The sequence below is a fragment of the Colobus angolensis genome, unplaced genomic scaffold, assembly GCF_000951035.1.
Source record: "Colobus angolensis palliatus isolate OR3802 unplaced genomic scaffold, Cang.pa_1.0 Scaffold308, whole genome shotgun sequence".
Taxonomy (NCBI): domain Eukaryota; kingdom Metazoa; phylum Chordata; class Mammalia; order Primates; family Cercopithecidae; genus Colobus; species Colobus angolensis.
The window spans coordinates 134,291-141,936 of record NW_012116355.1 but is presented as its reverse complement, the minus strand read 5'-3'; positions in this window follow the sequence as shown (position 1 = coordinate 141,936).

Here is a 7,646-nt window from a genome sequence, read left to right as displayed (position 1 = left end):
AATAAAAATATAAAATGAGCAAGTGGGCCTCTGCCTAAGGCTGACCAGTCCATAGACAAGCCAGTGGCCTGGACATCAGGATGAGTTTATCAAATGTTCATTTTCAGGAGTTTAAGTGGGAAAATATGGAGATGACTGCTGAGTTGGCAGTGGGAGTTAAAGATAAGGATGTGTCAAGAGCATCTACCTTGACCCACAGAGTTCTCCATATCTAGCGATCATCCCTGGCTACTGCTCGTTCACATACTTAGTGGGGAGTGATTACCCTGGCAGAGGCAACTGAACCTGACTGCCTGATTATCATGAGGGGTTAGGGCTGCTGCTACATACTGTAGGAATGTCCAGGCACACCTAATTTTATTGCACTTATTACACTTCACAGATACTGAGTTTTTTTACAGGTTGGAAGTTTATGGCAACCCTGTGGCAAGCAAGTCTACTGGTGCCATTTTCAACAGCACATGCTCACTTCATGTCTCTGTGTCATCACATTTTGGTAATTCTTAAAATATTTCAAACTTTTTTTCATTATGATTGTATCTGTTATGGAGATCTGTGGTCAGTGATTTTTGATATTAATATTGTCATTGTTTTGGAGCACCACGAACCATACCTATAAGACACTGAACTTGGGCCGGGCGCGGTGGCTCAAGCCTGTAATCCCAGCACTTTGGGAGGCCGAGACGGGCGGATCACGAGGTCAGGAGATCAAGACCATCCTGGCTAACACAGTGAAACCCCGTCTCTACTAAAAAATACAAAAACCTAGCCGGGCGAGGTGGTGGGCGCCTGTAGTCCCAGCTACTCGGGAGGCTGAGGCAGGAGAATGGCGTGAACCCGGGAAGGGGAGCTTGCAGTGAGCTGAGATCCGGCCACTGCACTCCAGCCTGGGCGACAGAGCAAGACTCCGTCTCAAAAAAAAAAAAAAAAGACACTGAACTTAATAAAAGTTGTGTGTGTTCTGACTGCTCCACTGACTGGCTATTCCCTGTCTCACTCCCTCTCCTTGGGTCTCTCTATTCCCTGAGACACAACAATATTAAAATTAGGCCATTAGTAACCCTACAATAGTCTCTAAGTGTACAAGTGAAAGGAAGAGTTGCACATCTCTCACTTTACATCAAAAGCCAGAAAGGATTAAGGTTAGTGAGAAGGGCATGTCCAAAGCCAAGATAGGCCAAAAGCTAGGCCTCTTATGCCAGTTAGCCAAGCTGCAAATGCAAAGGAAAAGTTCTTGAAGGAAATTAAAAGAGCTACTCCAGTGAACACATAAATGATAAGAAAGCAAAACAGTCTTATTGCTGATATGAAGAGAATTTGAGTGGTCTGGATAGAAGATCAAACCAGCTACAACATTCTCTTAAGCCAAAGCCTAATCCAGAGCAAGACCCTAACTCTCTTCAATTCTCTGGAGGCTGAGAGAATTGAGGAGGCTGCAGAAGAAAAGTCTGAAGCCAGCAGAGGTTGGTTCATGAGGTTTAAGGAAAGAAGCCATCTCTATAACATAAAAGTGCAAGATGAAGCACAACTGCTGATGTAGAAGCTGCAGCAAGTTATCCAGAAGATCTAACTAAGATCATTGATGAAGGTGGCTACACTAAACAACAGATTTTCAACGCAAACTAAACAGCCTTTTATTGGAGAAGAGGCCATCTAGGACTTTTATAGCTGGAGAAGAAAAGTCAGTGCCTGGCTTCAAATCTTCAAAGGACAGGATGACTCTCTTGCTAGAGGCTAATGCAGCTCGTGGCTTTAAGTTGAAGCCAGTGCTCATTTACCATTCTCAGAATCCTAGGGCCCTTAAGAATTATGGTAAATCTGTCCTTCCCATGCTCTATACATGGAAGAACAAAGCCTGGATGACAGCACATGTGTTCACAGCATGGTTTAGTGAATATTTTAAGCCCACCTACTGCTCAGAAAGAAGATTCCTTTCAAGATATTACTGTTCATTGGCAATGTACCTAATCACCCAAGATCTCTAATGGAGATTAATGTTGTTTTCATGCCTAACAAAATTCCATTCTGTAGCCCGTGGGTCAAGGAGTAATTTTGACCTTATTTAAGAAATACATTTTGTGAGGCTACAGCTGCCATAGGGATTCCTCTCATGGATCTGGGCTAAGTAAACTGAGAACCTTCTGAAAAGGATTCGCCATTCTAGATACCATTAAAAACATTCATGATTCATGGCAGGGAGTCAAAATATCAAAATTAACAGGAATTTGGAAGAAGTTGATTTCACCCTCATGGATGACTTGGAGGAGTTCAAGAAATTAAAAGTGGCATGATCATGGCTCACTGCAAGCTCCACTTCCTGGGTTCATGCCATTCTCCTGCCTCAGCCTCCCGAGTAGCTGGGACTACAGGCACCGGCCACCATGCCTGACTAATCTTTTTGTATTTTTAGTAGAGACGGGGTTTCACCGCATTAGCTGGGATAGTCTCAATCTCCTGACCTCATGATCTGCCTGTCTTGGCCTCCCAAAGTGCTGGGATTACAGGCGTCAGCCACCGTGCCCGGCTTTATTTTTTTATTTTTATTTTATTTTTTTGAGATGGAGTCTCACTCTGTTGCCCAGGCCAGAGTGCAATGGCACAATCTCAGCTCACTGCAACCTCCACCTCCCGAGTTTAAGCGATTCTCCTGTCTCACCCTTCCAAGTAGCTGGGATTACAGGCATGCACCACCACGCCTGGCTAATTTTTTTTTTTTTTTTTTTTTTGTATTTTTAGTAGAGACAGGGTTTCACTGTGTACTCCAGGCCAGTCTCGAACTCCTGAGCTCAGGCAATTCACCCACCTCGGCCTCCCAAAGTGCTAAGATTACAGGCGAGAGCCACTGCGCCCGGCTGAACATAACTTTTATACGCATTGGGAAACAAAGAAAAAATCCTGTGATCATTGCAGTGATCTCAAACCTGAACCCACAATATCTCTGAAGTATGCCTGTTTCTTCAGGTCAGGGGATTCATGGGTGCCCCTTGGTGTTCCATGATCAGTGATATATTGGGCAACTTTAACCACCACAGCCTGGAAAGGACCCAGTTATCAGAACGCTCAGAAATGAAGGTCTGGCTCACCCACTGGGCAAGCAATTCAGTCCAGCAAGAAGTACTGCTTCAGTGAGGGGAGTCTAGTGTGGATGGAGGAGGAGGAAAACGAAGAATGTCAGTTGCAGTCTCAGAACCAACCACAGCACTGGGGATTTTAGCTTGTTCCACTGATGCTCCTATGATAAGTGTTTGTACCTCTTTTTTTTCTTTTTTAATCAGAGTCAGAGTCTCACTCTGTCACCCAGGCTGGAGTGCAGTGGTTCAACCATAGATCACTGTAGCCTCAAACTCCTGGGTTCAAGTGACCCCCCGCACCTTAGCCTCCCAAGTAACTAGGACTACAGGCACTCACCATCACACCAGACTAATTTTGTTGTTGTGTAGAGACAAGTTTTCGCTATGTCAACCAGGCTGGCCTTGAATGCCTGGCCTTAAGCAATACTCCTGCCTCAGCCTCCCAAAGTACTGAAATTACAGGCATGATTCACTCTGCCTGGCTTTTTCTTTTTTTTTTAAAGAGACAGGGGTCTTGTTATGTTGCCCAGGCTGGACTTGAACTCCTGGGCTCCAGCAATCCTCCTGCCTTGGCCTCCCAAGTATCTGGGACTACAGGCACATGCTACTGGGGCCAGCTTATTCCTCTTCTTCCTCCTCCTTTTTAAAGAAACTATGACCTGCGCTGGGCGCGGTGGCTCACGCCTGTAATCCCAGCACTTTGGGAGGCTGAGGCCAGTGGATCACGAGGTCAGGAGATGGAGACCATCCTGGCTAACACGGTGAAACACTGTCTCTACTAAAAATACAAAAAAATTAGCTGGGGCTGGTGACAGTTGCCTGTAGTCCCAGCTACTCAGGAGGCTAAGGCAGGAGAATGGCAGGAACCCGAGAGGCAGAGCTTGCAGTGAGCCAAGATCGTGACACTGCACTCCAGCCTGGGTGACAGAGCCAGACTCTGTCTCAAAAGAAAAGGAAGGAAGGAAGGAAGGAAGGAAACTATGACCTGAAAAAACAGTGACAGCATGAATTTAACACAAGATGTAAGTGGATCTGATTTCTGCTCGCTGCTCAGCAGATACTGTCAGTGCCTCAGCCATTTCTCCTCAGGCCTTACCACTGGCTGCGCATAAGCCCTGAGGCTAACGGCAGGCCTGCAACTCCTTGCCTGAAGCTTTTGTCTGGTGGGAGAGTGGGAGCAAAGGGCCAGGAGTGCTGGAGAATCCTTGCCTCCCTCCACAAAGCAGCTCTCAAACAATGACTGGCGGGAACTGGTGTATGAATACACCAGCAACCTTACCCAGGGAGTGGGAGAGTAACTGTGAGGGCACATGTTCCACACTGGCTCTCAGAGTTCCCCACTGTTAAAACCAGTTTTTCACCATGCATGTAAGTGGTATCTTTTTCTGTTTTTTGTTTTTTTGAGACAGGATCTTGCTCTGTTGCCCAGGTTGGAGTGCAGTGGCATGATCACTGCTCACTGCAGCCTCAACCTGCTGGGCTCAAGTGATCCTCCCAGTTTAGCCTCCCAAGTAGCTGGGACTAAAGGCATGCACCACAATGGCTGGCTAATTTTAAAAAAAGTGTTGTGGTTTTTTTTTTTGTAAGAGAGGGGGTCTGTCTAGTTGCCCAGGCTGGTCTCAAACTCCTGGCTCAAGCAATCTTCCTGCCTGGGCCTCCCAAAGTATTGGGATTACAGACATGAGCCACCGCGCCCAGCAGGCATCTCATTTTTACTTTAAGCTGCATGTCTGTGATTCGTAGTGAATTTGAGCATATTTTCATGTTCTTAACCAGTTGGATTAGCTCTTCAATTGAGGTTAGAATCCTTTGTGTATATTTTTCTATCCCCCCAGAATTTTATTTTGAAACATTTTAAACTTAAAGGAAAAGTTGAAAGAATACCAGGAACACTTGTATATCCTTCATTTAGTATGTCAGTCAAGGTCCATCAGAGAAGTAAAACCACTAGCATATGCATATGTATGGATGGATATTTATATATATATATATATATACACACACATACATATTTTTTCAATTAAGAGATCTGGTACACCAAATTGCTCTTATTTGGCACACAGAATTGCTCAATTATGCAGTTGTGGGAGCAAGCTCAACAGTCTCTGAAAGGTGTTGTCTTTGCTTCTGCTGCTGGAGCTCAGATTCTGCAGGCCTGGCAGCCGGGAAGGGAATATGGGCAAAAGTGGGAGACAGCAAGGATAAGCCAGAACCCATGAGGATAGACTGGAACCCAAGTCAGTCTCTCCCCACCTCCACCTTTGATGACACGAATGTCCTGCCACAGAAGGTATGCTTTTACCCATCATGCTCTGCTGCTACACGGGTATGCAAGCCCTGCTAGTGCACAGTCCCAGCACATGGTAGCACTCAGTAAGGAGAGCTGGATGTTCCAGTTCCATTGATTATGTCAGCCCACTTTCCCCAATGAGTTGAACTGTCATGTTTTTGTATATACAATCACCTTGTTTGAGATTCTCTGTTTTATTCCACTGACTAATTTTTTCCCTTTGCTTTATTCATTTGATTAAGTGGCCTTATAATATGTTATCATATTTGGGAAAGTGAATTTCTTGTTTTTTTGTTTTTTTTTGGAGATGGGAGTCTTGCCCTTTCGCCGCCCAGGCTGGAGTACAGTGGCATGTCTCAGCTCACTGCAACCTCCACCTCCCAGGTTCAAGCTATTCTCCTACCTCAGCCTCCCGAGTAGCTGGAATTACAGGCATGTGCCATCACGCCTGGCTAATTTTTGTATTTTTGTAGAGAAGGGGTTTCGCCATGTTGGCCAGGCTGGTCTTGAATTCCTGACCTCAGGTGATCCACCCGCCTCAGCCTCCCAAAGTGCTGGGATTACAGGCGTGAGCCACTGCATCCGGCCAGTAAAGTGAATTTCTCTCACTATTTTTTTCTCACTATTTTCCCTATCAAAATCTTTGTATTTTTAAAAAATATTTTTTTCTTTGCTTGTTCTTTGTTTTACTAATTGGAATTATACACTTTAATTTTTGGAGAACTGACACTTTTTATGATATTTTCACTTCCCAAAAGGATATGGTTAATTTTCTGTTTGTTCCCATCTTGCTTTATAGTGTTTAATATTTTACTGTATAACTTTATTCATATGAATACTTATGTGTTTCCTGATTAAATATAAGTAAATATACGTACCACATCATAGTCGTTACAAGGGAAGTATCTGCCAAACTGCCCGGGTTCAAAATCCCAGCTCTGAGATTTTACCAGCTATTAATAGTAATCTGGGGCTAAATCACTTAATCTGTGTGTTCCTCAGTGTTCTCTTCTATAAAATAAGAATAATAATAGTGGCTGGACGCAGTGGCTCACACTGCATCCCGGCACTTTGAGAGGCCAAGGCACGTGGGTCACTTAAGCCCAGGACGAGATCAACCTGTGTAACATGGCAAAACACCCACAAAAAATACAAAATAATAATAATAATAATAATAATAGTAATCTGTTTCAAGAGGATGTTGTGAGGCTTGATTGAGTTGATACAAAGTGCTAAGAATAGTTCATGGCATTATGGTGGTTATCATTATTATCCCAAGAATTTTTCTTTTCTGAGTAGCTTCATTATCTATATATTTTCCTAAGAATTTTATTTTATTTTATTTTATTTTATTTTATTTTTTTTTTTTTTTTGAGGCGGAGTCTCGCTCTGTCACCCGGACTGGAGTGCAGTGGCCAGATCTCAGCTCACTGCAAGCTCCGCCTCCCGGGTTTACGCCATTCTCCTGCCTCAGCCTCCTGAGTAGCTGGGACTACAGGCGCCCACCACCTTGCCTGGCTAGTTTTTTGTATTTTTTAGTAGAGACGGGGTTTCACCGTGTTAGCCAGGATGGTCTTGATCTCCTGACCTCGTGATCCGCCCGTCTCGGCCTCCCAAAGTGCTGGGATTACAGGCTTGAGCCACCGCGCCCGGCCGGCAGTCTTTTCTAAAATAAATTGGGCTGTTCAAGCTTTCCTCTTTCTCCTGGGTCAATTTTCTTGGTAATTTGTATATTTCTTGAAAGATATCCATTTCCTCTATTTTCAAATTGGTTGATTTTCAGTTGTACTGTTTTATAATTCTTCAATTTTCTCCTCTATTTGTAAGAATGTTTTCTTTCTCATAACTAATCTTGTCTATTTAATCTTTCTTTTTCCCTCCTTAATTTGGCTTGCAAGAGGTTTATTTTATTAGCTCTTTTTTTTTTTTCGAGGCAGAGCCTTACTCTGTCGCCCAGGCTGGAGTGCAGTGGCACCATCTCGGCTCACTGTAACCTCTACCTCCTGGGTTCAAGCAATTCTCCTGCCTCAGCCTCCCAAGCAGCTGGGGTTACAGGTGTCTGCCACTGCACCCTGCTAATTTTTGTATTTTTTAGGAGAGACAGGTTTTCACCATGTTGACCAGGCTGGTCTCAAACACCTGACCTCAGGTGATCCGCCTGCCTTGGCCTACCAAAGTGCTGGGATTTCAGGCATGAGCCACTGTGCCCAACCTTAATAGCTCTTTTAAAAGACAATTTTTTTGGATTGATTTATCCTTTTTATGTTTTTTTTTTTTTTTTTTTT